The sequence below is a fragment of the Onychostruthus taczanowskii genome, unplaced genomic scaffold, assembly GCF_017590055.1.
Source record: "Onychostruthus taczanowskii isolate IOZ18803 unplaced genomic scaffold, ASM1759005v1 scaffold176, whole genome shotgun sequence".
Taxonomy (NCBI): Eukaryota; Metazoa; Chordata; class Aves; order Passeriformes; family Passeridae; genus Onychostruthus; species Onychostruthus taczanowskii.
In genome coordinates this window covers 189800-212657 of record NW_024498973.1, presented here as the reverse complement: position 1 = coordinate 212657, position 22858 = coordinate 189800, and the positions used below count along the sequence as shown (strand labels likewise).

The following is a 22858-nucleotide window of genomic DNA, read 5'->3' as shown; positions in this document are numbered from 1 at the left end:
CACAACCCCAACAAAGTAGCCCTCTGGCCTTTAGGAGTTTTTTGGGAATATGCTGCTCCCAGGACTGTAAATTGGTCCTTCTCCCCATTTCCCAAGCATATGCAGGTTGCTGTAACACAATTATGAAACTACCAAGCACCAGGCTGCTGTGGGAGCAGGGAAGAGCCACAGGACCGGGCTTTTTCTCTCTTCAAATGGATCACATCCCTCTCTCCCACTGAAGCATCTCCTAGGATGGGGACTGGCTCTTCCCGCTTGCTCTCTGTCTCTCCTCTCACCCAGCCAACCAGGCAGAGCAACATCCCTTCCTGCAGTGAATAAAATAAAAATAAAGGAAAAAATATGGAAAAATAAATTTTTCCCTCTTTTTTTTTTTCCAGAAGCACTTGCAGAAACACTTCCAGAACCCCTGTGGAAGAGCAGCTGCATCAGCCCACTGGAGCTGAGAGGAAAAGGAGCCCGTTCCCACAGGACACTCCGACCACCAACGTCGTGGCTGATGCAAGCACGGGCAAGAGCTCCCCTGACGTCACCCGTGTCCTCTGGAGCTGGGACAGTGGCCAGAGGGGCCAGGACAAGCATGGAAGGCTGAAGGCATGGCTGGAGCACAGCCTGAGCCATGAGTTGCTACTCCAGGCTTGCACCGGGGAGCAGGAATGCTGTCCGGTGTACTTGGGATCATCCTGGAAATTCTGGATTCAGCCCCTGCCTCCTGCTCCTTCAGAGCTGCCACAAAATTCCAGCCTGGCTGCAAAACACCAGCAGTTCTTAACCATAGAAGTTTTAATTAAAAGTTATATCCAAATCCCCTGTTTTACAAAGGGAGTTTCATCCACTCCTAATGCTGTTCTTCCTTTCTCCCCCTCCCATGCAATTTTTTTTCTTTTCCTCTCTCTGCTTGAAAATGAAATCCAACAGAAAATAACAGCCAGACCCAAATTCCTTAGGTGGGAATACAGAGCTGATGTCTCCTCCAGCACTGTGAGGGGGAGCAGCAAGTCCTGAAGGATTTGGTGCCCTTTTCTGGAATGCAGCAAGAGGAAATTTGCAGGGGAGAGCCTGAGCAGGAGATACTCCAGCCTGCTTGAAATGCTTCCCAAGCCATCCCCAGGGCTGGTATGCCAGGAATGTGGCTGGCTCTGGAAGGGATACAGCCAGAAAAGGGAAGGGAGAACCTGTGTGCAAACATTTCCCCTTGGAGGAGAGCCTCCCCTCCTGTCGGGTCCTGCTGGGAGCAGTCCAAGGGGAAAGGGCTTGGCAGGGAATAAACACAGGGAAACCAGGCTTTGAGTCAAGGCTGAGCTTATCAGAGCTCAGGGACAGGTAAGAGAGAGGACCTGGAGCTGCTGCCAGGGGCAGGACAAAGGAATAACCAGGAATAAGCAGGAATAACCTCCAGCAGGAAGCAAGGAAGGGAGGGAGGATGCTGCCCTTGACTGGCACTGTTCACCATCCACCCAGTTCCACCCATTAATGCCATTTGGGATTGCAACTTTTCTAGGTGGTGTGGAAAGACCCCAAACATCAGTGCCTCCCTCTAGAGACCCCACACCTCATCTATTTTTCTGATTTTTGTACACGATGTTGTTAATAAAATAAAATAAAATAAAATAAAATAAAATAAAATAAAATAAAATAAAACCACTGCGGCATCCCGAAATCCCCCCCTGCTTGGGCAGCACTGCACAAAGTAGGAAAAAAATCAAGTGTAAGCCATGAATATGTTTTGGAACACCTGTCTGCTGGTCCGGCATCAAATGAATTTTATATTAATTACGGCAGCTACAGCCCTGACAGCTCTCACTGACATATCCACAAGCCTGGAATTTGCAGGAATGCTTCCCCTCCACCTCTGTTTATATAAGGAGATGGGAAGCTTCCTGCTAAAGGTCTCTGACAGATGTGGCTGTGTGGAGAAACAGCTGGAAAAATCCCCTCTGCATGGAAGCCTGAGGCCTCAAAAAGCAGTGGGAATCTACACACAAATGAGGGAGAATGGAAAGGTATTTCCTCTCCTGACAGCAGCATCCTGGATCTGTCTGTCCCTCCTGGATGCAGGGATGCACACGCACACTGAAGGACGGGGGCCAGGCCCCCCACGGCTGGGTTTGGGATGGGTTTTGGAGCTGGGGATGGACCCAAAATGCTCCTGAATGCAGAGGTAACCAGCAAAGCCTCAAATCCAGGCTGTGTGAGGATAAAAGGGATATGTGGGGGGAAACAAAGGGTGGAAGGGGCAAGATTTGTTTAGAAATCACCGAGACAATGGTCTGCAAACTCCTCTGAAAGCACTTTAAATTTAGCCTGGGGTTAAATATAGATCAGGGAAAAACCCAGCCCCATCTGTTTACCCAAAGCCACAAACAGCATCCCAAATGAATGGTGGGGGGAAGGAAACCAGTGGGCGACCAGAGCACACTCTGACAGCGCCAGCAGCTCCTCAAAGGCACCCACACCTGCTTTTCACGCTGGCTTTTCCCTCCCACAAGGGACAGGGAATGCTGCAGGGTCAAATCCAGCCCTCCGAGCCAGGGGGACCTGCTGCCTGCTCCCCCCATCCCAACGAATCCAGCTGCCTGCACCAGGGCCCCACAGAGGTTACGTTTTTCTCTCCCAAATCCTAAGCAGGCTTTGCTGGGAGCTGGAGAAAGCTTTGGGGAGCGGATTTCCATGGGTGCATCCTCACAGCTTCCTGGCAAGGATGGTGCTGCCCCTGGATTTAACTTTCCCTGGGGAGCCTGGGCAGTGCCCAGCACCCTCCGGGGGAAAAAAAACCTTTTCCTAAAATCCAACACAGCTCCAGCTGCTCCCTCAGCTCCCCCCAGGCACCGAGCAGCAGCAGGTCTGGGGCTGGTGACGGTGTCACATCTACTAAAATAAAAAACCCCACTTACTAAAACTTCACTAAAAACGAAACTAAATCTTTCCTGCAGCACTTGAACACGCAGCCGCAACACTTCCTGGCGTGCAGTGGCATGGAAAAGGTTAAAAACAAAAATTTTGGCACAACTTATCCCAGAAATGCAGCTGGAGGCCCAGGGGAGCGCCCCCCCCCCCCCCCCCCCCCTCAGACCTCCTGGCACAGGCAGAGCCACGTCCTGCCCAGCCCCAGCCACCATTCCTGATGGGATTATGGGATGGACCCACCTCTGGCTGGACACTGAGCTACCAAAGACACACCACCGGCACCCAGGGAAAAGCTATTTGGGAAAAAGACCGAACCCACGTCCTGGAGCCAAGAAATGCAGTAATAAAACCACGGGAACACTCAGAAGTGCACAGCCCGAGGCTGGGAAGCAGGATCTGCTGCTGGCCAAGGGCAGGTCCTCTCCAACAAGCACTGCTGGGGTGCAGGTGGGAGAGGACCCCTCCAGGAGGGGAAATCCCTGGCTGGCAGGAATTTGGGCTGATAAGAGCCAGGAGGGCTGGCGGGGCCGGGCGGTACCAAGCACCACCAGGGCTGGAGCTGGAGCCAGCTCCTTCCAGGGGCTGCCACAGCAAAGGGAGCAGCGCACATCCCCGTCCATCCCACATTCCCAGCCCTCCCTCTTGGGATGGAGCTGCAGGGTCCATCCCACCAGGACATGTCCATGTCTGTGGGAAGCACAAGGAACAGGATCCACTGAGACACAAGGCTGGTCAACTCTGTAATAACTACCACCCTGCACCCCTGTTTTCCCTGGAAAATCCATTGAAAGCCTCTCAAGACTGTGGTGCAAGCTCAAGGGAAATCTTCCACCCTACCCTTGGCCACAAATTGAAAATCAGAGAAAAAAAAAAGGAGCTTCCAATCAATCCCTCATCATCCTCTCCCCACAGCAGAGCCAAGATCAACCCCAGGCTCTTGCTGCTTTATGGCTTTTTATTTGCTTTTTCTTTCTCCAAAGTCAAGTTTCTCTGGCTCTCCTACAAACATAGAAGGGTTTTTGGAGGTTTCTTTCAAAAACAGTCGGCTTTGCTTGGATATGAACAAATTTAAACATTTTCTAGGGAGGAACTCATGTTCCAGAGCCACAGCGCTCCCCACAACACTTGTCCCACACAACGAATTTACTGCAAATACTGCTTTTATCAGTGACAAAACCCCAAGTAACTTAAATCCATGGAAGTAAATGCAGAAAAGACCCCTCCACACCCTGGGGACAGCCCAGCCTGAGGGAGCTGCTCAGGGAGTGCCAGATAACACCAACCCACTGCAAGGGGCACTGGCCTACGAAAGAAGCTGTAAAAAGCCCCAGAGTGACCAAAACTTCCAAACTTTAGCAAACAATCTGATTTAGGAACTCGGTTTTGCCCTGTGAATTCTTCACCTTCAAGATCTCCCTCATGGCTGTGACACAACACAACACTGGCCCTCGCTTCACATGCTTCCCCCCAGTGGAAAAGGATCCCACCACCTCAGGAATTCCCTCCTTTTCCCATGCTTGTACTGACAGATCTTCAGGCAGGTGAAAAAACACGTCCTTGAAACTGGCACCATCAGCACAGCCCCACCCAGGTCCTCGGCAGTTCCTGCAAGGCTGGGATGGCTTTGGAAGCAGCTGGTGGCAAGGAACAGACTGATGACCTCGTGGCTCATCTCCTGGTGATGCAGGTCTCTTCCATGAGCCTTGCTGGAGGGGATGGGTGGGGAAGAGCTGGCTGCTGTTGAGATTTTCCCCTCAGAAGGCCGACCCAAGCATTCTCCAGGTGTGATGCCAGCCATGCCTGGTGATTCCTGACCCCGCTGCCTCTCTCTTATCTCCTCCTCCTCCTCCTTCACCGCTTGCATTCGCCACGCCAACGCTTTCATCTTCCAAAAAAAAAAGAAAAAAAACCCACCCAAGCCAAGCCAAGATAAAACCACCCCTTAAGACAACACCAAACACCAGCTCTTTGCACCAGAAAGAACAGCCTGGTGTGAACTCACACGTCCGTCCCAGCACGAGCCTGCCAGGAGCTGCCAGGAACACAGCACACGGCACTTTTTGCCCCTTTTCCAGCAAACAAGAAAGGACTTGTGGAAGCACAGGGACCTCCCATCCCTCTTGCAGCACCCTCACGTCCCAGGGAATTGCTCTGGAGCCCACTCCCACCATGTGATGTGGGAATGGCTGCACCCAACGCCCGGCCCCGTGCCACGCCGTGCCCTCCGCTCCCTGCCAAGCCCCACGGAAAAATCCCGCCCTCGAGCTCCAGCTTGGCTCAGCTCCTGCTGCCGGGCAAGGGCAAGCCAAGCACAGCCAGGCTGATGGAGAAGGGAGGGGAATGAAGGCAGTTTTGGCGGAGTGTGTGCTGCTGGTGCCTGGTGTCGGTCAGGGCCTCCCTGCCGGGGATGTCGTTCTTCACAGGCAAAGCAGGAAGGACGGGAGAGCTTCCTTTTATAGCAGCCACTCTGGAGCACGAGTCCCCCTGGATATCCATCACCAGCTGAATGAGACTCAAATATAAGTCAGTCTTGAGGGTGGGAAAAGGGAGTTTTCCCTGCAGGACCTCCTACTGCTTCCCAGCACTGATGCCATGGCAGAGGAGGGTCCTGGAGATGCAGGCACCGCCCTCGAGCACCCCAAAGCCCACCCCAAACCCCTGGAAATGGTGCTGGCATGACAGAGGTTTAAAGAACCTGGAAATGCAGGAAGGTGCTGGAGGTGGTGCAGAGGGCAGGAACACCTGTGAGGTTCACAGGCCCACAAAAAAGCTTTTCCTGGGACAACAGCCCAGGTCCTCCTGCTCCGCAGCAACAAAACCACCCCACACACACCTATCGTGATAACATGGGGAAGTAAAGAAAGCCAGACTTGCTACCACGGTTCCAACACTACCATGGGCTGCAAGACCAGCCCCCCCTCCGGCATTCCCAAAACAACCAAGGCAGAGGGATGTCACCAGTGGGATGGTCCTTGGTGCAACGAATGGTGCTGAAACGCCGGCACGGAGAGCGTGGCGCTCCCCAGGAGCAGATTCCTGCATTCCACAGAGCTGGGTAAAAACCCAGAGGTGCTGGCTGCCCAAACATCTCTTGGTGAGATCAAAGGATACCACGGTGGGGACTGCTCTGCAGCCTTGCCTGGACCTCTTGCCCAGGGGAGGGCTTGGCCAGTCCTTCCCTGAACCCACAGACATTTCTGTCTCCACAATGTCCTGCAGCAAGGAAATGCACAGATGGGCTGGAAAGGCAATGGGAAACTCATCTCCACCAGGAACAGGGTCTCATCTGATGTCCACCACCCCTCGTATCAGAAGAGGCAGAGTTCAGTCCTGGTCCACCCTGCCCCTGCTGTCTGCTCAATGTTCTTCCAAAAGAAAAAAACACTTCCTAATTCAGGCAGGGCACTCCCAAAGGTGTTCTGGCTTTTTAACAGGGAGCTGTGGATGGATGCTCCTCTGGCAGGGCAAGGAGTTTAATCCAGACAAGTCCCATGGGCACCAACAAAACCACGAAAACCCAAAGCCACATCCAGTGCTGTGCTCTCAGAGGAGTTAAACATAAAAGCCATAAACTCAGGCTTTAAAACCCTTGGATGGAACAGGAGTCCAGGAGAGAACTGTCTTCCTCCAAGCCCTCACAGCCCCTCCAAAGTCCTTCACAAGCCCAAGAGTTTGGCCAACAGCCAAAGCAAGACTGTTCCTGAAGGATGCTTAGGGCCAAAAGCATGGACCCAAGGTCTCTCAAAGCAGGGAAACTCAGATTTGAGCTGGATCAGGCAACAGCCCAAGCTCACACAGGCAATCAGTGGTAGAGGAGAAATGAAACCCAGATTTCCAGAGCCACAATAAGACACTTTTAAAGAAAAGATCCTGCCAGAATCACCAGGACAATGCACACAGAAACCATAGTCACCCAGGAGATCTCAGGCCAACACCAACAAAGCCCAGAGTAAGAGAAACCCTGGAAGTCAAAAGGAGGGGAAACACTTCCCACCTCTGTGGGTGCTGCAAGAACCATCTCATGATCATCCAAGAGGGGCCGCTCAGCCCCCCTCAAACCAACCAGATCCACAGAAGCTCAAAGGCAAAAGGCACTAATTGAGAAAATCCCGGCGCAGCTCACTATCTTCCCACCCTCCAGCCGCAGTCCCGGTAGCTTCCCCTTCCTCAGATAATTTGGATGCTAATTTGGCCTTCAAGAGCTGTCAAAACCCAAAGTCCCTGACCTGCTGAGCTTCCCCAAGAGGAGATGATGACAGAGCTTTAACTGCATCGACATTCAGAGCCCTGTCCCCATCACCCTTCACTGATTCTGCCCTTGCCTGACGGAGAGGAGCTGCTGCAATGCCACGTGTTCTCCTTGTTCCTGGCTGGAAAACCAGTCCCACCAGCGCGACCAGAGAAGGGCAGGCACAAGAAAGTCACTCCTGCTGCTGGCTGGACAGGCTGCCACCACAGCTGGTGCAGGGAGGACAACACAAAGCTCCAGAGATGAGCTGCAGACCACCAGAGACAAGGCAGCTCCCAGCAGGTCTTCACAGACAGCTCCATGCAGCTCTCCCAGCCCAAGTACTCCACCAAGATCCATCTCCAGGTATCCTCAGTCAGGAGGTTCATTTTTGGGAAAAACAAAGGGTCTTCTTCCCAGCTTGCCACCTGGACACCAAGCAATGAGGAATGAAACCTCTCTGGATTCCAAGAACTTGCTCAAGCTGGGGCAAAACCACCCCCCTGGCTTAATTTTCTAGCACACCTTCCTGATTAATCCATCACTGATCTGCTGCTGGATTACAGGACACCCCCAGCTATGCTGAAAATGCTGATAGGAGCCAAAAACCTCCTTTCTTTCCTCTCTTTGAGCAGAAACAAAACGAATCAGCACATTGCAAAGAATTCCCTCAAAACAGCAGGGTTTTTTAAGCTCCTCTTTGGTAAACATTCCCAAACGAGATTGCCCAGGACACCTGGGTTTAAGTAGCTTAACCCTTTGCTGGAGTTGCTGGTCTTCTCCTGGGAAGGAAAGATGGGGGTTGGCTGCATCACGGGATGCTCCATGCCTGATCCAATCTCACAAACCAGAGATTCCCATGTCAGAAAGAGGGCAGAGATACCTGGAGAGCAAACTCCCAGGTGATGATGCAAGCAGGAAGAAGATGTGGGGACAGATCAGAGAATCATGGAATGGTTTGGCTTGGGAAAGACCTTAAAGTTTGTCTCATGGGCAAGGACACCTCCCACTGTCCCAGGCTGCTCCAAGCCCCAGGGTCCAACCTGGCCTTGGACACTTCCAGGGATCCAGGGGCAGCCACAGCTGCTCTGGGCACCCTGTGCCAGGGCCTTGCCCTTCCCCTCTCAGGGAGGAATTTCTTCTTAATATCTGACCTAAACCACCAACCAGAGCCTGGATTAGGACATCTTGACTTTGGTCTCACCTGCAAACCCAGCCAGCTGCAGACCCATCCCAGAAAGTGTTCCTGCCTCCATCCAGAGCAGGCTTTCAACTCCACACCCGTTAGGTGAACACAAAGACCACGTGGCTCATTTTAGGTGGTTTTCTGCAGCACAAGTCCTTGCTTTAATTTAGCTTAGAGCTTCTCCAGGGGTGGGAATGAGCTTTCCAGGTGCAGACACCTACCTGTGCCAGCCAGGAGGGTGCCTGAGATACACCAAAACCGGCTGCTGTTTATGCAACACAAGAGCAAACACCGCGCCTGCTTGTTTAATTAATTACCCCGAAATTAAAGCCCATCAGACTGCACAGAGACTCCGTGCAACCTGCAAATTAACTCAGCCTGGGGGTGAGGGAGGTCAGACAGCATCCAAGCAGTGGCTCCAAGCGTTTTCCACAGCATCAGGAGTGCCGTGAAGGGGAAAAAAACCCAAAACAACACCACCCACCCCCACCTGTCAGAGCTCCGGGGTTTTGTTGTTTCAGCCTGGCCAGGTTAAGAGCTGCTCAGTCCCATCACCGTGGGTCAGATGGCTGATAAGAAACCAATTTCATCATTTTTAAGCCCCAAATGTTTATGGGCAGGCTCTATCTGCAAACAAAGGCACGCACTTTGAACTGCAGCTCTGCGTCAGTTTAAGGACGCGCGAGGCTGGGATTAACGCGGCCCCAAAAAAAGCCAAAATTCCCTCTCTGCAGCCTCCACCACGTGTGATGGCAAAGCTGCTTCTCTGGGCCAGGACATAACCCCTGGCACAACATTTAGCCATTTTGGGGATAGATGCCCCTCTCATTTAGCAAGATGCTTTGGCGCAAAAATAGTAATTGATGCGAATCCGGCAAAAACCTTTGCTCAAAATTACTCTCCTTGCTGGACGGAGCAGGATTGAATCTCAAACACATTTTTTTGCAGCATTAGTCACCAGGCAAAATTAAAATGATACTTGAAAGTCATCCTAGAGCCACAGCAGGTTGTTCCCTGCTCAAGGCAGAGCTGTACAGCTTGAGTGGAGTAATTTCTACAACTCTGCACTGCACTCGTAAGGACAAGACACCTCCCACGTGTGCATCAGACACAGGAGCATCCCTTAAAAAAGGGACAACTCTGAGCCACCACAGAGGGAACATTTCCAGAGGACAAGTTATTCCCCCTCTGCTGGCCCCAAGAAGTCAGCCTCAGGCAAGGCTGGAAGGAGACAGACCTGCCCTGGCTTCTCCTTGCCCAAGAGGAACCTCAGAGCCTCCCTGCTGGAGCCCCAGAGCCATGTGCTCCCTTCATTCCCACTGAGATTTCACAGAATCCCAGAAATTCCCACTGAGACTTCACAGAACCCCAGAAGGGTTTGGGTTGGAAGGGACCTTAAAGCCCTTTTTTGCCCATCCATAGGCAAACAAACCTTCCACCAGACCAGGTTGCTCAATTCCCATCTGCGAGACAGCACAGAGCTAAATTTTGGATGTTGGGAGCTTGAATGAGAGGTGAAGCGCTACCAGCTGTGATGAGGGGTGGTTTTGGGCCAACCAAGTGCCCAGATTAGAGGAAACAAGACAAAGCCACTGAGAGCCACACAGGGGATGCAGCAGACCCCAAAGCTTGTCCTCTGTCTCTACAAGAACACCTCTTTTCAAAAAGCAAGGACTGAACTGAGGTTAAAAAGCCCCACGTGCTCAGGGACAGACTCCCTGGCTCTGCAGGCACATTCCCAGGACCCCCTCCATTTATGGATTCCTGTGGAGAACAACTTCAATCCCACCACCAGCTCTGCTCAGAGGCTGCTCTGACAAGCACGGCGATGTGTTTTTAATTTCCAGACCCAAAACATGGGGCTGCAGGCAGCGGGCTCCTGGCTGGACAAGGCAAATCCATGGCAGCAAACCTGCTCAGACAACACCTCCTGTTCTCAGCATCTCCCACAGCAACATCAACATCCCAGTTTTTTGGGTTTTTTTTTCCCTGTCAGGATGGAGCTCTTCCACACCTCATTGCTGGTCACATCCAGCAGATGTTGGTGCCAGCGATGGGACAGCCCTGCCAGGACAAGCAGCACTGACTGAAAGCAACCCTGAGGAAAAGACCAGGAATTCCAGGGAATGGGAGATGATTTACAAGGGCCTGGAGGGACAGCACAAGGGGGAATGGCTTTAAACTGACAGAGATGGGATACTGGGGAGGAATTGTCCCCTGGGAGGGTGAGGAAGCCCTGGCAGAGGCTGCCCAGAGAAGCTGTGGCTGCCCCTGGATCCAAGGCCAGGCTGGATGGGGTTTGGAGAACATGGGATAGTGCAAAGTGTCCCTGCCCTGGAATGAGGTGAGCTTTTAAGCCCCTTCCAAACCCAAACCATTCCCTGTTTCCAAGAAGGACACAAGCAAGAACTTTCCAGGAGCTGAGGATGCTCTCCAGCACACCACATGCAGCCTGCAGGACTCTGTAGGGTCAGGCTGGAATTAGACACGCTCCTGATGAGGAAAAAAACTCCCTAAATATCAAACCAATGCAGATGGACCTTTCTCTTTTTTTTTTTTTTTAATTAAAACTTGCTTGAAGTGCCACATAAAAGAAGTGAAATCCCAGGCACAGCTGACGCATCAGGAGAGATTTATATTTAGAAGAATGACTTAAGTACTTGATCAACAGGAAAAAAAATGGGAACTTTTTCAGCAGGGTCCAGAAGGAGGAAAGAAAACCAAGAGGGAGACAGTCACCACCACCCATCATTCCTTAGGGCAACATCCACTGGCATTTTAGCCTCCCAATAAGCCACTTTTGCAGTGAATTCAGCTTTTTTTTTTTGCCATGCATGATCCCAGTAAACAACATTTACAGCCAGAACACATGATGTGCATCATAAGACAACTGGCACCAGTATTATTTTTAAATACCATCCGCTCTGCTTTGAACAGGACGACGGGAAATGTGTTATTACCCGAGCATAAAACAAATATATTGAGGCGATTAAATAAAAAAAAAAAAGAAAAATAAGCCATTCCCAAGTTTTGCAGAGTGAAGATTTAAAGAGAGATAAACCAGAGCAAAACATAATCCTTCAAAATCTGCCATTCCTCCTGCTGCATTTATTCATTTGGGAGCTTTCAGTCCAAAAGTCAGAGCCCTGCTTAGCCGGATATCCGATCGTTTGCTGGGCCTCATCCCAAATTTCTCCAGCATTACTCACTTTTTTTTTTTTTTTTTTTTTTTTTTGTGCAGGAAGGGGGATGAGGATTTTCTGGTGAAAGGCAAAAGTGAGGCAGAAGTGTTCACAGCCCTGTGGAGCGTGGGATTTCCATGGATAGGCTCAGACTTCTGCTCCCAAATGATTCCCATCCACAGAAGAAGAAAGGGATCAGGGAGTTACTGGGACTCTGCACAGTTTTGGAGCTGAGGATGAGCTGGGAGCCCTCCAGGCAGGAGCACTGGGCACTGAATGCTCATTCCAAAGGAAGATGCTCTGCATCCTGGTAGCTCCCAGCAGCACCACCAGCCCTGCCAGCACTCCCGCTGGGAATTACCCTGCGTCCCACTTTCACAAGCTCCATTGCCTCAAAGCAGGAATTACCTGCCCTTTCCCAGAGCAAAACACCTCCCCGCTTCCCTCCCCAAGCCAGGGGAGCAGCCGGTGCAGCATCGCCACTCGGTGATCACAATCTCTGAAAAATGAGGCCCAACAGCAAACATTCCCACACTGATTCATTTCCCCACCCCGACCAGGAGCCGTTTTGGAGTGATCTTAGAGCCCGTTTTTGGAGACAGGGGCACCATGACCGCAGGCACCACGGTTTAACCTTCCTGCGGAGAAAAGCTGTGCCTCAGTTTCCCTGCGCCATTTTCCAGTGGTATCCAAACCCTCCAGGACACACATTCCTCTCTTTTGCCTCAAGGATGCATCTCCACCTGCCAGGCACTCAGGTTCCCATCCCAGCCAGGAAAACCAGCTTCCCTCGGGGTGCCTGTGTGGCCAAGCTTTAAAACAGAGCCCAGCACAGGGAGCTGAGGCCGGGATGGAAAGGTCACAGCGCAGACAGGGGGTTAAACCCTCCCCCTTCCCAAATCCCTGCTCCAGGGCCCCGCATTCCTCTGCTCAAACAGCCTGCAGGGCTTTCCTCTGCTCACTCTTTCCACGCCTGGCTATGTCCTGGATGTGGTGGATGTTTCAGGAGCTCCTGCTCTGCCCTGGGAGGAGCCGCAGGGATGTCCCGTGGCAGGGCCAGGTGCACAGCCATGGAATGCTCTGGGCTGGAAACACCTCAAAGCCCATCTCATTCCCACGGGCAGGGACACTTTGCACTGTCCCAGGTTTCTCCAAGCCCCATCCAATCTCTCCTTGGACACTTCCAGGGATCCAGGGGTGGCCACAGCTGCTCCGGGTGCCAGGGCCTGCCCACCTTCCCAGGGAACAATTCCTTCCAAATATCCCTGCCCTCTAAACCTGGGAGTTTAAAGCAATTCCCCCTTGTCCTGTCACTCCATGCCCTTGTCAAACACCTCCCATGGCAGGTCCAGGAGAAGGGATGCTCTGGAGAGCACAGCACAATCCATGGGGATCTGGATGAGTCCCTGTGTCCTCTCCATCACCGTCACCAGGGTGGAGCTCCTGCAACCTCATTCCAGGGATCTCATCAGGCTCTGCAGGAGCCCAGATGGACCATCTGGCTAATTGAGTTAATTAAAGTGTTTTTCAGCAGCGACTAACTTTCAGGCAGCTCTCCCTGGGGAGCAGGGGCCACAGCTCGGGAGCAGCAGGAGAGATGGAAAAAATTACTTGGAAGCACTGATGGCACCGAGCTGCTCCTCTGCAGCACTGGCTGGCTCCAACAACTCCCAGGGAGAAAAAACCAACCCCAAATCCCCCAAAACTTCACTTATTTGCAGGATGTGAAGAGCCAGGCAGGGGAGGAGAGCACCACAGCGATGTCCCCATCGCAGAGCATGCTTCCCAGGCAACTCTTGGAATTTTGAGGGCAGCATTGGCAGCACAGGGGCTCTGCTTTGCTGACGAGGTAATTGCCACTCTCCAGGGATAACAAACACCTTGTCCATGGTCCATTCCCAGAAAACCAAGGAAAATACTTCCAAAGACTCCAGGAAAGTCTTGTGTTGTGGTCTCACTCCCTGCTAAGCTCAGCTGCTGAAAGGAGACGCTTTCTAGGAAGCTGGTATCAAAAAAAAAAGACATAAACCACCCACAAAATAACCCCTCCCAGTGCTGGATGCCAGGTTTTCCTCCCCTTTCCCCAAAAAATCCACTTGTCCCATCTGAGCAACCACAGGATGCATCCCTGCAGAGGTACCACTCCTGGGGAGGCTGCTCCAGGGAACCTGCAGCCACAGGGAAGGAGGAACTGGAGCAAGGGAGGACAAGCTGTGGGATGCACTTCTCCTCCTTCCTTTTTGTGGGATGCACTTGGCCATCTTCTCTTTTGTTTTCTGGGATGCACCCCCTCCTGCTTCCCCTTTTTTGTGGGATTTACTCGCATCTCCTCCTTTTGAGGGATACCCTCATCTCCAGCACAGCTCTTTTTATCCTGAATCTACCCACACATCTGCCGCTCCAGCTTTTTTTTGGAACGCACTCATGCATCTCCTCCTCCTTTTGTGCAGGATGCACTCCCCACCTCCTCCTTTTTCTGGGATGCACCCCTACCTCCTCCTCCTTTTTGTTTTTTTGCAGGATACACTCACACTGGTCCTGCTTTTATGGGATGGACTCACGGATCTCTTTTTTTTCAGCATGCACCCAAGCATCTCTTTTTTTCCCTACCCCCAAACCTTATCCTTTGCAAGGACCAGTTTCTCCCAGGCCCACTGGGAACTATTCCCTGCACTTCCTCAAGGATTCCAACAGCTCAACCTGCCCCACAGGTGGATCCACACGCACCCAAAAACCCCCCTCGCAGAGGATGTTCATGGCAAAATAAGCAGGGGGTGAGGGGATTTGGGGCAGAGAGCAGAGCGATTCCCCAGGCTGGCTTTCCAAGCAGGCTGCCGCCTGGGAAACGCTTCCCAGAGCAACCCCACCCCGGGAGCCCTAATCTGATGGCAGGTTTTCAATGGAGCAGCCAGGATGGGGAGGGAGAGAGGCTGGAGAGGGGGAAAAGAAAGCAAGGAAATGCCTCTGAGGTGAGGAGGTTTTTTTCTCCGGCCAGGGACGCCTTGTTTTGTTTGCCTGCCTCCAGCGCTGCCATTTTCCGGAAGCCGGAGCGCTCGCAGAAAAATGGGAAGTTTCTCTTTGTTTAATTTTAGCTGTGGCAGCCTCTGCACTGAGGGACCCAGCAGAGCTCCCCTGGCTGCTCTGGGAACGGATGTGAGCCAAGAGGACGGAGCGGCAGCAGGGAATGAGGCAGGAATTAGGGATTTCACATCAGACACGGCCCGGGCTGAAGCGCGCTCGGTCCCAGAGGTGTGTGAGACTGGGGAGGCTTTGGGCTAAACTCCCCATCTGAACACTGCATCACTCCAGTTCCTGGGGGTTTTTCCTGCCCTCTTTCTCCACACTTTGCCTGTGGAAGTGTTTTTAGGGGGATAACCTGAGCACCTTCCCCCACCACACCAAACAGAACGATGGATGCCGCACCCAGCCCTGGACACACTGAGAAGTCCAACCAAACCCACTCTTGGACTTATCCCAGATTCATAACTCAGGGTGGAAAAGACCTTTGGGATCACAGCTTCCAGCAGCAGTGCCCATAGAACACCTCCTGCCCTGCTCCTCTGCACTGACCCGTTGTTCAATCCCAAAAAAGCCTTCTTCTCCCTGTTCCTAAGGAAACAGCCAGCGTTGCTCAAACGAGGTCACACACCACGCCAACCCTGCCCCCCAAAAACGACCTGGAACACTTTCTGGGGATGACCTAAAGCCCTTGATCCAGGTGGAGTGGCCAGGCAGGGCAGGAGAAGGGCAGCAGCTGGATTTACCCCTGGAGAGAGGGAAGCAGGGAGCTTGTGCATCACGGGATGAGCTGAGCAAGGCAGCCCCAGGACCCCACAGCACAGCCAGGAGTCTCTGCTGGCTCAAGATTTTCTGGAGCCAGCTGGAAAATATCTGGTTTGGCTCCATGGCAGTGATTTCCTCTCTCAAAAATGATGGGATGGTCCCCAGGGCGACCCTCCCATGGGGCAGGAGAGGAAGCAACTCCAGAGAATGAACAGTGAAAAGGAAAGGCTTTCACATCATCGTTATTATTAATTATTAAAGCTTTCCCCACCATTTAACAGGACTGCAAATCAGATGTGCATCACCACCCCTCCAATTTACACAAAAACAGCCAGATGATGAAGAATGACCCCACCCCAGAATGGTTTGGGTTGGCAGGGACCTTCAAGGCCATCCCATTCCACCCCTGCCATGAGCAGGGACACCTTCCACTATCCCAGGTTCCTCCAAGCCCCAGTGTCCAGCCTGGCCTGGGACACTTGCAGGGATCCAGGGGCAGCCACAGCTGCTCTGGGAAAACTGTGCCGGCACCTCACAGGGAAGAATTCCTTCCTAATATCCCATCGAAACCAACTCTCTTTCATTTTGAAGAAACACTGGAGCAATTACAAAGCAAGTGGCTGGGCCACCTTCCACCTCTGTATTTTCACATACAGAGGTTTGAGGCTACGAATTTATTCTCCCAAAATGAAAGAAACTGGGTATTAAGGAGGAATTGGCAAAGTCCCTGCCCACTGGAAGAGAGTGGAATGGGATGAGCTTTAAGGTCCCCTCCATCCCAAACCAGTCTGGGACTCTGTGATGATCCTACAAACAGGAGATGGGATGTGCCATCTTCCCACAGCTGGCTTTGGCACAACCTCTCTCCTGGGAGCAGGAACACCCACTCAGGTAGGGAAAAGCAGGAACACTTTTTTAGCCCCAGGAGCTGGGGAATGAGAGCATGACTCTCCCATTGATATGCCAGCTGGGAATGGGAACGGCTCCCGGCGCAGAAAATAACCCCCTGCACAAATCCACACAGAACCAGCAGGTTAAAAATAGAAATTCCCCATGGGCTCAAGAGGTTCCCAGTGGAGTGGCACAGCCTGGCCACCAAAGAATGGGATTAAAGCCAGGAAGTTCTGCTTGTGGCACACTGGATGATTCCTCCCAAAAACATGGGACCCACCCAAAATACCAGCAGAGGGACAAAAATCCAACCCAGGGGCACCACGAAGAGTTGGAAGTTTTATGGTCTGCTCTTTGATCCACGAAAAACTGAAACACCTGGACCTGCAGCCCCCCCTGAGGCAGCAGAGGAATTTCATATGCATTCCTGCATTCCCTGCTGCTGTGAGCCATCCACACACCCCTATCCAGACTCCCTCACTTCAGGAGCTCACAGAAACAGAAATACACAGAAATCACTCCAAGGACCACCAGGAGAAATTAAGGACCCCAGGCTGCAAGGAGGAGCACAAAGAGGGGGGAGATGCCACAGGTACCCTCAAAAATTATCCTTCAGTCTGGATGGTTGTGGTGCTAATGGAACTGGGGCATCACTTGAGCACTAAAAACCACATCTGAGCTGCTGGGAGCAAGTTTTGTTTGGGAAGCAAAGGGACTTGTCAGGACATGCACGTGCCAAAGCTGCAGGTCCTGCAAGAGCCTTTTCCTTTCCCCCCTTCCTGAAACCCCAAGCATTACTTATGGCCACAGAGCCAGCTGGGGCTGCAAACCCTTCTGAACACAACAAACCCTGCAGCCTCAGCATTTCCAGCACAGCTGCCCTGGTGTCCCCACAGGCTGGTGACACCAACCCTTCAGCTCCTCCAGGGACGGGGCTCAGCCCCACCAGGAGCAGCCCAGGCTTTCTCCTGCCCCTCCAGCCTCTGCTTCCCAGTGCATCGGTGGGATTTTCCCTGTGCCAGGGCTGGCACAGCCACGTGCTCCCTGCCCCAGCCAAGGCTGGCACGGCGCTGCCGAGGCCCCCAGACAATGCCAGCCCTGTGCCCAAGCCCTGGGCAGGGTTAATGCAGGCATTGCTGGCCAGGAGGGAGCCCAGGGAAGCAGCTCCTGCTGAGGGAAGTGATGGGGGATGAGTTCTGTGCTTTTAAACCTCGCTCTGTAAATTTTGGGGAGCGGCTTGCATGGATCCTGACCTGGTGCTGGCAGTGGAGATGGCTCCTGCATCCTGGCAGGGCACTGTCCAGAGGGCAGGGGAGCCCCACACTCTGCTCTCCATGAACACCTCACTGCAGCCATCAGAAATCCCAGAATAGCTTGGGTTGGAAGGGACTTCAAAGCTCACCCCATTTTGCCCCCTGCCGTGGACAGGGACACCTTCCACTGTCCCAGGCTGCTCCAAGCCCCAGTGTCCAGCCTGGCCTGGGACACTTCCAGGGATCCAGGGGCAGCCACAGCTTGTCTAAAAACTGTGCCAGCACCTCCCAGGGAACAATTCCTTCACAATATCCCATCCATCCCTGCCCTCTGGCAGTAGGAAGCCATTCCCTGTGTCCTGTCCCTCCATCCCTTGTCCCCAGTCCCTCTCCAGCTCTCCTGGAGCCCCTTTAGGCACTGCAAGGGGTTTTGAGGTGTCCCTGGAGCCTTCTCCTCTCCAGATGAGCACCCCCAGCTCTTCCAGCCTGGCTCCAGAGCAGAGATTCCCAGTTGCTAAGATATCCCAGTTAATAGGCAGAAACACATTTCCCAGTGGGTTGATCCCTTGTTTCAAAGCTAACTCATCATTGGTCACCAGGGAAGTCAACATTTGGCTACGAAACTTTCCTGGGTGTTGCCATCCCCTGCTCCCTGTGGCCAGGGACACAGCACCCAAGGAAATGGCTTGCTGTGTCAGAGGGGGATTAGGTTGGATTTTAGGAAAAGTTTCTTCCCCCAGAGAGTGCTGGCACTGCCCAGGCTCCCCCAGGGAAAGGGCACAGCCCCAGGCTGCCAGAGCCCAAGGAACATTTGATCAATGCTCTCAGGGGTGCACAGGGTGAGATTGTTGGGCTGTCTGTGCAGGGCCAGGGCTTGGACTGGACAATCCCTGTGGGTTCCTCCCAGCTCAGGAAATTCCACGATTCTATAAAAACCTATCCCACCTCCTCACTACCTCCCGTGGAGCCTCCGGTCCAGCCCGCAAAGCTCAGGTGCTTTCAGGACGGATTTTGGGCAGGAAAGAAAAGGCAGGTGCCAAACCCGAGGTGAGGTTATTTGCATTCACTCCTGTGCCAGCTGCCAGCAGAAATCCACCCATGGAGCCAGGAGGGGTCACAGCTCTCAGGCCCCCTGGAAACAAGGAGACTGCGGAGGATGCAAATTCCCCTGCACGTCTCCCTCTGCACAGACAGCCCCGGCCACAAAAAGCCTCTTGCCACATTTAAATGCTTCACCCATTAAAAAAAAAAACAACAACAAAACACACACAGTGTCTAAACCACCTCCTTACCATCCACACAAGCTCTTGCGAGCAACCCCACCAGGCTAAAATAAATATTTTAGCTTTGCAAATAGTTTTCCTCTCATTAAAAGGCAAACATAATTAGGATGTCGAGTGCCGGCTGCAATCACTCCACGCTGCTCCGGCTCTGGTTGATTAAAAGTAACGAAGCTGCTATTTTTGAAAAGCACATTCCCTTCCACAGCCTGAACGGGGTTATTTTGGAAATAGAGAGCCATGGAAAGCTGGCATCTCTGCCTGCAAAATTCCCCAGCCAGGAGGGGATGCGCTCAGTGGGTCTGTGGGAGGGGGGGTCGTGAGAAAAGTGGGAATTCTTTTACTGTGAGTGACCAGGGGGATGAAGCTCACTGTGGGAAGAACATGGAGACCCTGGAAGGCTGAGGGAATCATCAGGGAATCATGATGGTTTGGGTTGGAAAGGACCTCAAAGTTCACCTCATGGGCAGGGACACCTTCCAGCAGACCAGGGCTGCTCCAAAGCTTCCAGGGATGGGACAGCCCCAGCTCGACAGGGCAAGCTTCTCCAGAGAAAAGGATGAAAGAAGGAAAAAGCAGAACAGGAGAGAAGAGCTGCCACCAGAGATGCTCGTAGCCCCTCTGCAGGGTCTGGTACCAACACAGCTGCACAGGAGCAAGAGCCAGGAGGAGACATGAACGTTCCGAGGATCCCAGAATTATTTAGGTTGGAAAAGTTCTCTGAAAGCTTCAAGCCCAAGCATTAACCCAGCTGCCAAACCCAGCACTGACCCCTGTCACACCTACAAGCCATCCCAGGAGGATGCTATTCTCATTACCAGTAATTTTTTCTATTTAAGGCAAATTTAAACATCCCGCTGGTGCAGTCAGGCAGGAGGAAACCAAGGATGGATCCTTATTCCAGAGCCTCCGCATCCAGACAGAGCTGCCAACACAACACAGCCCCCACTCCAACTCCTACCCAAGCTGCTGCTCCACTCAGCGTTATTAACTTGTAATGTATATATTAATTAACAGCCAAAACTTAATCACTGCAAATCTCAGGGAGCATCAACCAGCAAGGACAGGCAGTGATGGGCATCCCAGAGCTGGGAATTTGCATCTGCCGGATCCCACATCCCACTGGGCTTTGGGCTTTGATGTAACATGGTTTCATTTAGGCACAGAACAACCTCCCAGCCACCACTGTCCCCCTCTGTACCCAAGTTATGCCGAGCCTAAGCAACCTCCACTTAGGCTGAACAGCCAGGAATCCCAAAAAATCGCTGTTCCCGGGAGCCCTAGGCTGCAGCACAGCGCACACCTGCACAACTCCACCTCTCCCACCCAGCATCGGCTGGAAAACCGAGCTCTGCGCGGCATCCCTGGCTCCCAAAGCATCCCCCAGGCAGCCAGCGGGGAGCAGAGAGGTCAGCGGGCCCTCGGCGAGCTGGGAAAACCCTCCAGGAAAACGCACGCCAGGCACAGCCGCTGGGATGCGGCTCAAAGCATCCCCGAACTCTCCGGAGCGTCCCAGCTGGGACAGTCACACAGAGCCACACACGCAGGGACACAGTCACAAACACACAGGGACACACAGGGACACAGTCACACAGAGCCACACACACAGGGACACAGTCACACACACAGGGACACACAGGGACACAGTCACACACGCAGGGACACAGTCACAAACACACAGGGACACACAGGGACACAGTCACACACGCAGGGACACAGACACAAACACACAGCGACACAGACACAGTCACACACGCAGGGACACAGACACAGGGACACAGTCACACACGCAGGGGACATGTGGCAGGCACAGTCACCCAGGACACACGCACAAAGTGGCGCACAGAGGACACAGACACACACTCGGACACCAACAGGACACACACACGCAGTGCCAGCCCCACGGAGGACACTCAGAGTGTCACACACACACACAGGCAGTGCCAGCCCCACGGAGGACACTCAGAGTGTCACACACACACACACAGGCAGTGCCAGCCCCACGGAGGACACTCAGAGTGTCACACACACAGGCAGTGTCACACTGCCGCACGCGGACACGCGACACTCGTACAGAGCCACACACACACGCACAGAGGGCACTTTACACACGGTCACAAGCACACACACGGTGTCACACACGGTGTCACACAGGGTGTCACACACACACGGACACTCGCACTCACTCTCGCTCTCCCCGGCCGCCTCCCCGCGCTCCGCCGCCCGCTCAGCCCCGACCCTCCACCGCCACCGCCACCGCCGCCCTCCCGCCGCTACAAACTTTTCCCCGGCGGCCCCGGGAGCCCGCGGGGAGCCGCTCCCAGCGCCGGGAGCCCCCGGGCTCTCCCGGCTCCCGGCTCTCACCTGCGCCCGCTCCGACACCGGCACGGTTGTGCAAGGGGCGAGTGCGAGCCACGTTTATTCCCCCCCCCTCCCCCTTTTTTTGGCCGTTTTTGTCAAGGAAACGAAGCTGCAAAATCCTGGTAAAGCAGAAATCCCGTCCCTGTTGCTCTCCCAGGGTGGGAAAGGCAGGGGAAACACGGAGGAAAACGCTGAACTCAGGTTTCTTGAGTTAACCACAGTCAGAGAGCGGCTTCCAAGCCTTCCCTAACGCTGGAAAAAGGGGGTTGTGCTCCCTAAAAATCCCATAGACTGAGGGAGCATCCTGCCCTGCGGTTGTGCTGCCTGGCTGGGATGCAGGGTTAGGAAATGGGCTACCAGGAGCATCAACCAGCAGGACAGGCATGGATACAAAGTGCGCCCAGAGATGGTGGCCACCAACAGCCCCACGGTGGCCATCTCCGCTTGGAACACCCTTTGGAAAAGCAGCTGAGCGAGAAATATTGGAGCAGATGGGTCTGGGCTACTCGAGCCACTGCTCTTCCCACCCCCTCCTTGTTTTTTCCTGGGTTTAATCGGGATCTGATGATTAAATTTCCTCTTCCTGGTGCTGGCTCCTCCTGCGCCCAGCACGGCAGAAGGAGACGGGACAAAAGCGGGGTGCCTGCGAGTCCTTGTGTGGCCAGACCCCATCCCGGGGGTCAGCTGGGACTTCCCAGCCTCATCCCAGCTTTTTCCTGGCTCCCCAAAAGAAGCCACACAGAAAGCACCCTTGGGAGCTCTTTTCTGCAGTTATTTTGGGAGCTTTGGGGTTTCTCCAAGGGGAGCTCCCTGCAGCCGGCTAACCCGGTTCTCTGGCTGCAACAGGGCACCTCCATCCTGTTTTGCCAGTGGAAAACACTGGGGTGGCACCTGGGATGGAGCTGGGCTGGGTGCTGGCCCCTTCCATGCCTTGGCACCGAGCCTGGGGTGCTCCTGTCCTTCTGCTCCTGCAGAACTCTTCTTAACATCGGTGTCTGAGTTGCTGGTTTATTCCTCTTTTCCATCTCTGGTGTGATTTCCCATCTTTTGGGTACTGGAAAGTCCAAATTTATTCCTGTCTTGGGCTGGCACCTTGAGTAGCTTTGGGGATAAAAATGTCTTTTCCAATGGGCAGGAGGAGGTGTACAAGAATCTGCAGTTCCAAATCAGCATCCTCGTGATCCCTTGGGAAAAACCACATCTCCAGGTGCCAAAACCGTACTTAGACTCCATTAAAAATCAGCAATTTGTGGGTGACAACAGTTGCTTATCCTGGGAGCAGCTTTCCCAGCGCTCAGGATGTGCCTTGGGCACGTTGCTGGTGCCGAGCCTGGGATGGAGGGATGAGCATTTCACCTGCACCCATCCCTCTCTGTTTTCTGAGAGGTTTGCAGTGCCCAGGAGCAGCTCAGAGCAAGGCAGCAATAGCAGGGAGCAATCAGCCCTGGACAGAATGCCCTAAGGAGGCCAGGCTTTTCTGTGGTGCTGGGATTCCATCTTGCAGGAATTCCACGGTAAAGTTCATTTCTCAACGCGTTCCCCTCAGTGGTGTTTCTCAGGCACAAATCTGGGTGGAAATTGTCGGCATGACAGTTCTTAGGAACAGGGCTGGTCCAGGATGACATTCCCCTGGGTCAGGTGTGTGAGTGTAGCCAGCTTTTTTGGGGAAGAGAGCAGCTCCTTTCTGCTCTGATGCTGCCTTGGGAATTGTGGATAGGAGCTGGGCATCCCGACCTGGGTCTGATGAGCCCCAAACTCAGCCACACCAATCCCCTCTCCAGGGCTGG

The 22858-nt window shown here is 53.4% G+C and overlaps 1 protein-coding gene across 1 annotated transcript in view; it reads right to left on the bottom strand.

Moving 5' to 3' along the window:
• SH3BP4 (SH3 domain binding protein 4) overlaps positions 1 to 21100 on the bottom strand; it is a 32621-nt gene extending 11521 nt beyond the window's left edge. The window contains exon 1 of the mRNA XM_041400241.1: positions 21075 to 21100. The gene's annotated coding sequence lies outside the window, so the exon portion shown is untranslated. The remainder of the gene's footprint in view (positions 1 to 21074) is intronic.
• Between the last annotated feature and the right edge of the window lie 1758 nt (positions 21101 to 22858).